Source organism: Coffea arabica, chromosome 11c, assembly GCF_036785885.1.
Source record: "Coffea arabica cultivar ET-39 chromosome 11c, Coffea Arabica ET-39 HiFi, whole genome shotgun sequence".
In the NCBI taxonomy this organism is placed as follows: domain Eukaryota; kingdom Viridiplantae; phylum Streptophyta; class Magnoliopsida; order Gentianales; family Rubiaceae; genus Coffea; species Coffea arabica.
Window position 1 is genome coordinate 14139282 of NC_092330.1, and position 12058 is coordinate 14151339.

Sequence of the window (12058 nt, forward strand, 5' to 3'; positions counted from 1 at the left end):
AGGGGTTGCTTTGCAAGGGTTTTGGACACAAGTTGGATCAATACAATTTGATTAATGTCGATTCTTCTTATTAAGAGATATTCGAGCCTTTTCACTTGCTTTGGCATGGGTTGTAAGCAATATTGCGTCTCGCCCTAGATTGTTCTACCGACCTATCCATTCGAGTAATCACCTCAGTGGAGTCATCGTTCCAACGCCTATAATGAAATCTTATCGTCCCGCTTGATTCTAGGTTCTGCAATCCAAGCGTTGGACCACCTCGCTAGATCCTTGGGCAAACGTGCAACGTGTCTCGAAACGAGTTGATCAAGGACCGTATCAGTGACGTGTGTATGGATCAGGGCCCACGCAATGAGCTGGTCGGAGTTCCATTGGGCCCAGTCACACGTGTACGAGCCAAGTTCTTCAAGGAATCCCTCCAAGGCCTTGTTCGAATGGTCCAAGACCAACATGGAGTCCATAGGGATATTGAAGGCCAAGGAGGATACAAACAAATCATATACACACTGATCCAATCCCATGGAGAGTCAAGCGGGCCTCCAAGTGATTGGGCCGAGTTGGGTCTTTAGGCCTTAATGTTGCTTTGGGTTAGAATAACTGCGTAATAGAAGCATGGGTCGGCCAATCTAGACACCAAGATGGCCGACTGCTCCTTTAGGGTTTTAGAAACCTCTAGCCTATAAAAGGGCTTGCTTTGCAAGGGTTTTGGACACAAGTTGGATCAATACAATTTGATTGATGTCTATTCTTCTTGTTAAGAGATATTCGAGCCTTTTCACTTTCTTTGGCAGGGGTTGTAAGCAATATTGCGTCTCGTCCTAGATTGTTCTACCGACCTATCCATTCGAGTAATCACCTCTGTGGAGTCATCGTTCTAACACCTATAATTAAATCTTATCGTCCCGCTTGATTCTAGGTTCCGCGATCCAAGAGTTAGACCACCTCGCTAGATCCTTGGACAACGTGCTACGTGTCTCGAAACAAGTTGATCGAGGACCGTATCGGTGACGTGTGTATGGATCAGGGCCCACGCAATGAGCTGGTCCGAGTTCCATTGGGCCCAGTCACACGTGCACGAGCCTAGTTCTTCAAGGAATCCCTCCAAGGCCTTGTTCGAATGGTCCAAGACCAGCATGGAGTCCATAGGGATATTGAATGCCAAGAAGGACACAAGCAAATCATCTACACCATGATCCAAGCCTATGGAGAGTCAAGCGGGGCTCCAAGTGATTGGGCCGAGTAGGGTCTTTAGGCCATAATGTTGCTTAGGGTTGGATTAACTACGTAGTAGAAGCATGGGCCGGCCCGTATTGATACCAAGATGGCCGACTGCTCTTTTCGTGTTTTTGTAGGGTTTTAGTATCCTCTAGCCTATAAAAGGGCTTGCATTATAAGGGTTTTGGACACAAGTTGGATCAATAAAGTTTGGTTAATTTCGATTCTTCTTGTCAAGAGAGAGTCGAGCCTTTTTACTTGCCTTTGCAAGGGTTGTGAGCAATCTTGCGTCTCGTCCTAGATTGTTCTACCGACGTATCTATTAGAGTAATCACCACTGTGGAGTCGTCGTTCTACCCCCTATAATCAAATCGTGTTGTCCGTTTGATTCTAGGTTCCGCAATCCAAGCGTTGGATCACCTCGCTAGACACTTGAGCAAACGTGCTATGTTTCTCGTAACGAGTTGATCAAGGACCGTATCAGTAATGTGTGCATGGATCATGGCCCACAAAATGATCCGGTCAGAGTTCTATTGGGCCTAGTCACACATGCACGAGCCAAGCTCTTAAAGAAATCCCTCCAAGGCCTGGTTCAAACGGTCCAAGACCAACATGGAGTCCATGGGGATATTGAAGGCCTAGAAGGAGACAAGCAAAACATCTACACCATGATCCATGCCCATGGAGAGTCAAGCGAGCCTCCAAGTGATTGGGCCGAGTAGGGTCTTTAGGCCTTAATGTTGCTTAGGGTTAGATTAACCGCGTAATAGAAGCATGGGTCGGCCAATCTAGACACCAAGATGGCCGACTGCTCCTTTAGGGTTCTAGAAACCTCTAGCCTATAAAAGGGCTTGCTTTGCAAGGGTTTTGGACACAAGTTGGATCAATACAATTTGATTAATGTCGATTCTTCTTATTAAGAGATATTCGAGCCTTTTCACTTGCTTTGGCATGGGTTGTAAGCAATATTGCGTCTCGCCCTAGATTGTTCTACCGACCTATCCATTCGAGTAATCACCTCAGTGGAGTCATCGTTCCAACGCCTATAATGAAATCTTATCGTCCCGCTTGATTCTAGGTTCTGCAATCCAAGCGTTGGACCACCTCGCTAGATCCTTGGGCAAACGTGCAACGTGTCTCGAAACGAGTTGATCAAGGACCGTATCAGTGACGTGTGTATGGATCAGAGCCCACGCAATGAGCTGGTCGGAGTTCCATTGGGCCCAGTCACACGTGTACGAGCCAAGTTCTTCAAGGAATCCCTCCAAGGCCTTGTTCGAATGGTCCAAGACCAACATGGAGTCCATAGGGATATTGAAGGCCAAGAAGGATACAAACAAATCATATACACACTGATCCAATCCCATGGAGAGTCAAGCGGGCCTCCAAGTGATTGGGCCGAGTTGGGTCTTTAGGCCTTAATGTTGCTTTGGGTTAGAATAACTGCGTAATAGAAGCATGGGTCGGCCAATCTAGACACCAAGATGGCCGACTGCTCCTTTAGGGTTTTAGAAACCTCTAGCCTATAAAAGGGCTTGCTTTGCAAGGGTTTTGGACACAAGTTGGATCAATACAATTTGATTGATGTCTATTCTTCTTGTTAAGAGATATTCGAGCCTTTTCACTTTCTTTGGCAGGGGTTGTAAGCAATATTGCGTCTCGTCCTAGATTGTTCTACCGACCTATCCATTCGAGTAATCACCTCTGTGGAGTCATCGTTCTAACACCTATAATTAAATCTTATCGTCCCGCTTGATTCTAGGTTCCGCGATCCAAGCGTTAGACCACCTCGCTAGATCCTTGGACAACGTGCTACGTGTCTCGAAACAAGTTGATCGAGGACCGTATCGGTGACGTGTGTATGGATCAGGGCCCACGCAATGAGCTGGTCCGAGTTCCATTGGGCCCAGTCACACGTGCACGAGCCAAGTTCTTCAAGGAATCCCTCCAAGGCCTTGTTCGAATGGTCCAAGACCAGCATGGAGTCCATAGGGATATTGAATGCCAAGAAGGACACAAGCAAATCATCTACACCATGATCCAAGCCTATGGAGAGTCAAGCGGGGCTCCAAGTGATTGGGCCGAGTAGGGTCTTTAGGCCATAATGTTGCTTAGGGTTGGATTAACTACGTAGTAGAAGCATGGGCCGGCCCGTATTGATACCAAGATGGCCGACTGCTCTTTTCGTGTTTTTGTAGGGTTTTAGTATCCTCTAGCCTATAAAAGGGCTTGCATTATAAGGGTTTTGGACACAAGTTGGATCAATAAAGTTTGGTTAATTTCGATTCTTCTTGTCAAGAGAGAGTCGAGCCTTTTTACTTGCCTTTGCAAGGGTTGTGAGCAATCTTGCGTCTCGTCCTAGATTGTTCTACCGACGTATCTATTAGAGTAATCACCACTGTGGAGTCGTCGTTCTACCCCCTATAATCAAATCGTGTTGTCCGTTTGATTCTAGGTTCCGCAATCCAAGCGTTGGATCACCTCGCTAGACACTTGAGCAAACGTGCTATGTTTCTCGTAACGAGTTGATCAAGGACCGTATCAGTAATGTGTGCATGGATCATGGCCCACAAAATGATCCGGTCAGAGTTCTATTGGGCCTAGTCACACATGCACGAGCCAAGCTCTTAAAGAAATCCCTCCAAGGCCTGGTTCAAACGGTCCAAGACCAACATGGAGTCCATGGGGATATTGAAGGCCTAGAAGGAGACAAGCAAAACATCTACACCATGATCCATGCCCATGGAGAGTCAAGCGAGCCTCCAAGTGATTGGGCCGAGTAGGGTCTTTAGGCCTTAATGTTGCTTAGGGTTAGATTAACCGCGTAATAGAAGCATGGGTCGGCCAATCTAGACACCAAGATGGCCGACTGCTCCTTTAGGGTTCTAGAAACCTCTAGCCTATAAAAGGGGTTGCTTTGCAAGGGTTTTGGACACAAGTTGGATCAATACAATTTGATTAATGTCGATTCTTCTTATTAAGAGATATTCGAGCCTTTTCACTTGCTTTGGCATGGGTTGTAAGCAATATTGCGTCTCGCCCTAGATTGTTCTACCGACCTATCCATTCGAGTAATCACCTCAGTGGAGTCATCGTTCCAACGCCTATAATGAAATCTTATCGTCCCGCTTGATTCTAGGTTCTGCAATCCAAGCGTTGGACCACCTCGCTAGATCCTTGGGCAAACGTGCAACGTGTCTCGAAACGAGTTGATCAAGGACCGTATCAGTGACGTGTGTATGGATCAGGGCCCACGCAATGAGCTGGTCGGAGTTCCATTGGGCCCAGTCACACGTGTACGAGCCAAGTTCTTCAAGGAATCCCTCCAAGGCCTTGTTCGAATGGTCCAAGACCAACATGGAGTCCATAGGGATATTGAAGGCCAAGGAGGATACAAACAAATCATATACACACTGATCCAATCCCATGGAGAGTCAAGCGGGCCTCCAAGTGATTGGGCCGAGTTGGGTCTTTAGGCCTTAATGTTGCTTTGGGTTAGAATAACTGCGTAATAGAAGCATGGGTCGGCCAATCTAGACACCAAGATGGCCGACTGCTCCTTTAGGGTTTTAGAAACCTCTAGCCTATAAAAGGGCTTGCTTTGCAAGGGTTTTGGACACAAGTTGGATCAATACAATTTGATTGATGTCTATTCTTCTTGTTAAGAGATATTCGAGCCTTTTCACTTTCTTTGGCAGGGGTTGTAAGCAATATTGCGTCTCGTCCTAGATTGTTCTACCGACCTATCCATTCGAGTAATCACCTCTGTGGAGTCATCGTTCTAACACCTATAATTAAATCTTATCGTCCCGCTTGATTCTAGGTTCCGCGATCCAAGAGTTAGACCACCTCGCTAGATCCTTGGACAACGTGCTACGTGTCTCGAAACAAGTTGATCGAGGACCGTATCGGTGACGTGTGTATGGATCAGGGCCCACGCAATGAGCTGGTCCGAGTTCCATTGGGCCCAGTCACACGTGCACGAGCCTAGTTCTTCAAGGAATCCCTCCAAGGCCTTGTTCGAATGGTCCAAGACCAGCATGGAGTCCATAGGGATATTGAATGCCAAGAAGGACACAAGCAAATCATCTACACCATGATCCAAGCCTATGGAGAGTCAAGCGGGGCTCCAAGTGATTGGGCCGAGTAGGGTCTTTAGGCCATAATGTTGCTTAGGGTTGGATTAACTACGTAGTAGAAGCATGGGCCGGCCCGTATTGATACCAAGATGGCCGACTGCTCTTTTCGTGTTTTTGTAGGGTTTTAGTATCCTCTAGCCTATAAAAGGGCTTGCATTATAAGGGTTTTGGACACAAGTTGGATCAATAAAGTTTGGTTAATTTCGATTCTTCTTGTCAAGAGAGAGTCGAGCCTTTTTACTTGCCTTTGCAAGGGTTGTGAGCAATCTTGCGTCTCGTCCTAGATTGTTCTACCGACGTATCTATTAGAGTAATCACCACTGTGGAGTCGTCGTTCTACCCCCTATAATCAAATCGTGTTGTCCGTTTGATTCTAGGTTCCGCAATCCAAGCGTTGGATCACCTCGCTAGACACTTGAGCAAACGTGCTATGTTTCTCGTAACGAGTTGATCAAGGACCGTATCAGTAATGTGTGCATGGATCATGGCCCACAAAATGATCCGGTCAGAGTTCTATTGGGCCTAGTCACACATGCACGAGCCAAGCTCTTAAAGAAATCCCTCCAAGGCCTGGTTCAAACGGTCCAAGACCAACATGGAGTCCATGGGGATATTGAAGGCCTAGAAGGAGACAAGCAAAACATCTACACCATGATCCATGCCCATGGAGAGTCAAGCGAGCCTCCAAGTGATTGGGCCGAGTAGGGTCTTTAGGCCTTAATGTTGCTTAGGGTTAGATTAACCGCGTAATAGAAGCATGGGTCGGCCAATCTAGACACCAAGATGGCCGACTGCTCCTTTAGGGTTCTAGAAACCTCTAGCCTATAAAAGGGCTTGCTTTGCAAGGGTTTTGGACACAAGTTGGATCAATACAATTTGATTAATGTCGATTCTTCTTATTAAGAGATATTCGAGCCTTTTCACTTGCTTTGGCATGGGTTGTAAGCAATATTGCGTCTCGCCCTAGATTGTTCTACCGACCTATCCATTCGAGTAATCACCTCAGTGGAGTCATCGTTCCAACGCCTATAATGAAATCTTATCGTCCCGCTTGATTCTAGGTTCTGCAATCCAAGCGTTGGACCACCTCGCTAGATCCTTGGGCAAACGTGCAACGTGTCTCGAAACGAGTTGATCAAGGACCGTATCAGTGACGTGTGTATGGATCAGGGCCCACGCAATGAGCTGGTCGGAGTTCCATTGGGCCCAGTCACACGTGTACGAGCCAAGTTCTTCAAGGAATCCCTCCAAGGCCTTGTTCGAATGGTCCAAGACCAACATGGAGTCCATAGGGATATTGAAGGCCAAGAAGGATACAAACAAATCATATACACACTGATCCAATCCCATGGAGAGTCAAGCGGGCCTCCAAGTGATTGGGCCGAGTTGGGTCTTTAGGCCTTAATGTTGCTTTGGGTTAGAATAACTGCGTAATAGAAGCATGGGTCGGCCAATCTAGACACCAAGATGGCCGACTGCTCCTTTAGGGTTTTAGAAACCTCTAGCCTATAAAAGGGCTTGCTTTGCAAGGGTTTTGGACACAAGTTGGATCAATACAATTTGATTGATGTCTATTCTTCTTGTTAAGAGATATTCGAGCCTTTTCACTTTCTTTGGCAGGGGTTGTAAGCAATATTGCGTCTCGTCCTAGATTGTTCTACCGACCTATCCATTCGAGTAATCACCTCTGTGGAGTCATCGTTCTAACACCTATAATTAAATCTTATCGTCCCGCTTGATTCTAGGTTCCGCGATCCAAGCGTTAGACCACCTCGCTAGATCCTTGGACAACGTGCTACGTGTCTCGAAACAAGTTGATCGAGGACCGTATCGGTGACGTGTGTATGGATCAGGGCCCACGCAATGAGCTGGTCCGAGTTCCATTGGGCCCAGTCACACGTGCACGAGCCAAGTTCTTCAAGGAATCCCTCCAAGGCCTTGTTCGAATGGTCCAAGACCAGCATGGAGTCCATAGGGATATTGAATGCCAAGAAGGACACAAGCAAATCATCTACACCATGATCCAAGCCTATGGAGAGTCAAGCGGGGCTCCAAGTGATTGGGCCGAGTAGGGTCTTTAGGCCATAATGTTGCTTAGGGTTGGATTAACTACGTAGTAGAAGCATGGGCCGGCCCGTATTGATACCAAGATGGCCGACTGCTCTTTTCGTGTTTTTGTAGGGTTTTAGTATCCTCTAGCCTATAAAAGGGCTTGCATTATAAGGGTTTTGGACACAAGTTGGATCAATAAAGTTTGGTTAATTTCGATTCTTCTTGTCAAGAGAGAGTCGAGCCTTTTTACTTGCCTTTGCAAGGGTTGTGAGCAATCTTGCGTCTCGTCCTAGATTGTTCTACCGACGTATCTATTAGAGTAATCACCACTGTGGAGTCGTCGTTCTACCCCCTATAATCAAATCGTGTTGTCCGTTTGATTCTAGGTTCCGCAATCCAAGCGTTGGATCACCTCGCTAGATACTTGAGCAAACGTGCTATGTTTCTCGTAACGAGTTGATCAAGGACCGTATCAGTAATGTGTGCATGGATCATGGCCCACAAAATGATCCGGTCAGAGTTCTATTGGGCCTAGTCACACATGCACGAGCCAAGCTCTTAAAGAAATCCCTCCAAGGCCTGGTTCAAACGGTCCAAGACCAACATGGAGTCCATGGGGATATTGAAGGCCTAGAAGGAGACAAGCAAAACATCTACACCATGATCCATGCCCATGGAGAGTCAAGCGAGCCTCCAAGTGATTGGGCCGAGTAGGGTCTTTAGGCCTTAATGTTGCTTAGGGTTAGATTAACCGCGTAATAGAAGCATGGGTCGGCCAATCTAGACACCAAGATGGCCGACTGCTCCTTTAGGGTTCTAGAAACCTCTAGCCTATAAAAGGGGTTGCTTTGCAAGGGTTTTGGACACAAGTTGGATCAATACAATTTGATTAATGTCGATTCTTCTTATTAAGAGATATTCGAGCCTTTTCACTTGCTTTGGCATGGGTTGTAAGCAATATTGCGTCTCGCCCTAGATTGTTCTACCGACCTATCCATTCGAGTAATCACCTCAGTGGAGTCATCGTTCCAACGCCTATAATGAAATCTTATCGTCCCGCTTGATTCTAGGTTCTGCAATCCAAGCGTTGGACCACCTCGCTAGATCCTTGGGCAAACGTGCAACGTGTCTCGAAACGAGTTGATCAAGGACCGTATCAGTGACGTGTGTATGGATCAGGGCCCACGCAATGAGCTGGTCGGAGTTCCATTGGGCCCAGTCACACGTGTACGAGCCAAGTTCTTCAAGGAATCCCTCCAAGGCCTTGTTCGAATGGTCCAAGACCAACATGGAGTCCATAGGGATATTGAAGGCCAAGAAGGATACAAACAAATCATATACACACTGATCCAATCCCATGGAGAGTCAAGCGGGCCTCCAAGTGATTGGGCCGAGTTGGGTCTTTAGGCCTTAATGTTGCTTTGGGTTAGAATAACTGCGTAATAGAAGCATGGGTCGGCCAATCTAGACACCAAGATGGCCGACTGCTCCTTTAGGGTTTTAGAAACCTCTAGCCTATAAAAGGGCTTGCTTTGCAAGGGTTTTGGACACAAGTTGGATCAATACAATTTGATTGATGTCTATTCTTCTTGTTAAGAGATATTCGAGCCTTTTCACTTTCTTTGGCAGGGGTTGTAAGCAATATTGCGTCTCGTCCTAGATTGTTCTACCGACCTATCCATTCGAGTAATCACCTCTGTGGAGTCATCGTTCTAACACCTATAATTAAATCTTATCGTCCCGCTTGATTCTAGGTTCCGCGATCCAAGAGTTAGACCACCTCGCTAGATCCTTGGACAACGTGCTACGTGTCTCGAAACAAGTTGATCGAGGACCGTATCGGTGACGTGTGTATGGATCAGGGCCCACGCAATGAGCTGGTCCGAGTTCCATTGGGCCCAGTCACACGTGCACGAGCCAAGTTCTTCAAGGAATCCCTCCAAGGCCTTGTTCGAATGGTCCAAGACCAGCATGGAGTCCATAGGGATATTGAATGCCAAGAAGGACACAAGCAAATCATCTACACCATGATCCAAGCCTATGGAGAGTCAAGCGGGGCTCCAAGTGATTGGGCCGAGTAGGGTCTTTAGGCCATAATGTTGCTTAGGGTTGGATTAACTACGTAGTAGAAGCATGGGCCGGCCCGTATTGATACCAAGATGGCCGACTGCTCTTTTCGTGTTTTTGTAGGGTTTTAGTATCCTCTAGCCTATAAAAGGGCTTGCATTATAAGGGTTTTGGACACAAGTTGGATCAATAAAGTTTGGTTAATTTCGATTCTTCTTGTCAAGAGAGAGTCGAGCCTTTTTACTTGCCTTTGCAAGGGTTGTGAGCAATCTTGCGTCTCGTCCTAGATTGTTCTACCGACGTATCTATTAGAGTAATCACCACTGTGGAGTCGTCGTTCTACCCCCTATAATCAAATCGTGTTGTCCGTTTGATTCTAGGTTCCGCAATCCAAGCGTTGGATCACCTCGCTAGATACTTGAGCAAACGTGCTATGTTTCTCGTAACGAGTTGATCAAGGACCGTATCAGTAATGTGTGCATGGATCATGGCCCACAAAATGATCCGGTCAGAGTTCTATTGGGCCTAGTCACACATGCACGAGCCAAGCTCTTAAAGAAATCCCTCCAAGGCCTGGTTCAAACGGTCCAAGACCAACATGGAGTCCATGGGGATATTGAAGGCCTAGAAGGAGACAAGCAAAACATCTACACCATGATCCATGCCCATGGAGAGTCAAGCGAGCCTCCAAGTGATTGGGCCGAGTAGGGTCTTTAGGCCTTAATGTTGCTTAGGGTTAGATTAACCGCGTAATAGAAGCATGGGTCGGCCAATCTAGACACCAAGATGGCCGACTGCTCCTTTAGGGTTCTAGAAACCTCTAGCCTATAAAAGGGTTTGCTTTGCAAGGGTTTTGGACACAAGTTGGATCAATACAATTTGATTAATGTCGATTCTTCTTATTAAGAGATATTCGAGCCTTTTCACTTGCTTTGGCATGGGTTGTAAGCAATATTGCGTCTCGCCCTAGATTGTTCTACCGACCTATCCATTCGAGTAATCACCTCAGTGGAGTCATCGTTCCAACGCCTATAATGAAATCTTATCGTCCCGCTTGATTCTAGGTTCTGCAATCCAAGCGTTGGACCACCTCGCTAGATCCTTGGGCAAACGTGCAACGTGTCTCGAAACGAGTTGATCAAGGACCGTATCAGTGACGTGTGTATGGATCAGGGCCCACGCAATGAGCTGGTCGGAGTTCCATTGGGCCCAGTCACACGTGTACGAGCCAAGTTCTTCAAGGAATCCCTCCAAGGCCTTGTTCGAATGGTCCAAGACCAACATGGAGTCCATAGGAATATTGAAGTGCAAGAAGGATACAAGACAAATCATCTACACCATGATCCAAACCCGTGGTGAGTCAAGCGGGCCTCCAAGAGATTGGGCCGAGTTGGGTCTTTAGGCCTTAATGTTGCTTTGGGTTAGAATAACTGCGTAATAGAAGCATGGGTCGGCCAATCTAGACACCAAGATGGCCGACTGCTCCTTTAGGGTTTTAGAAACCTCTAGCCTATAAAAGGGCTTGCTTTGCAAGGGTTTTGGACACAAGTTGGATCAATACAATTTGATTGATGTCGATTCTTCTTGTTAAGAGATATTCGAGCCTTTTCACTTTCTTTGGCAGGGGTTGTAAGCAATATTGCGTCTCGTCCTAGATTGTTCTACCGACCTATCCATTCGAGTAATCACCTCTGTGGAGTCATCGTTCTAACACCTATAATTAAATCTTATCGTCCCGCTTGATTCTAGGTTCCGCGATCCAAGCGTTAGACCACCTCGCTAGATCCTTGGGCAACGTGCTACGTGTCTCGAAACAAGTTGATCGAGGACCGTATCGGTGACGTGTGTATGGATCAGGGCCCACGCAATGAGCTGGTCCGAGTTCCATTGGGCCCAGTCACACGTGTACGAGCCAAGTTCTTCAAGGAATCCCTCCAAGGCCTTGTTCGAATGGTCCAAGACCAGCATGGAGTCCATAGGGATATTGAATGCCAAGAAGGATACAAGCAAATCATCTACACCATGATCCAAGCCTATGGAGAGTCAAGCGGGGCTCCAAGTGATTGGGCCGAGTAGGGTCTTTAGGCCATAATGTTGCTTAGGGTTGGATTAACTACGTAGTAGAAGCATGGGCCGGCCCGTATTGATACCAAGATGGCCGACTGCTCTTTTCGTGTTTTTGTAGGGTTTTAGTATCCTCTAGCCTATAAAAGGGCTTGCATTATAAGGGTTTTGGACACAAGTTGGATCAATAAAGTTTGGTTAATTTCGATTCTTCTTGTCAAGAGAGAGTCGAGCCTTTTTACTTGCCTTTGCAAGGGTTGTGAGCAATCTTGCGTCTCGTCCTAGATTGTTCTACCGACGTATCTATTAGAGTAATCACCACTGTGGAGTCGTCGTTCTACCCCCTATAATCAAATCGTGTTGTCCGTTTGATTCTAGGTTCCGCAATCCAAGCGTTGGATCACCTCGCTAGATACTTGAGCAAACGTGCTATGTTTCTCGTAACGAGTTGATCAAGGACCGTATCAGTAATGTGTGCATGGATCATGGCCCACAAAATGATCCGGTCAGAGTTCTATTGG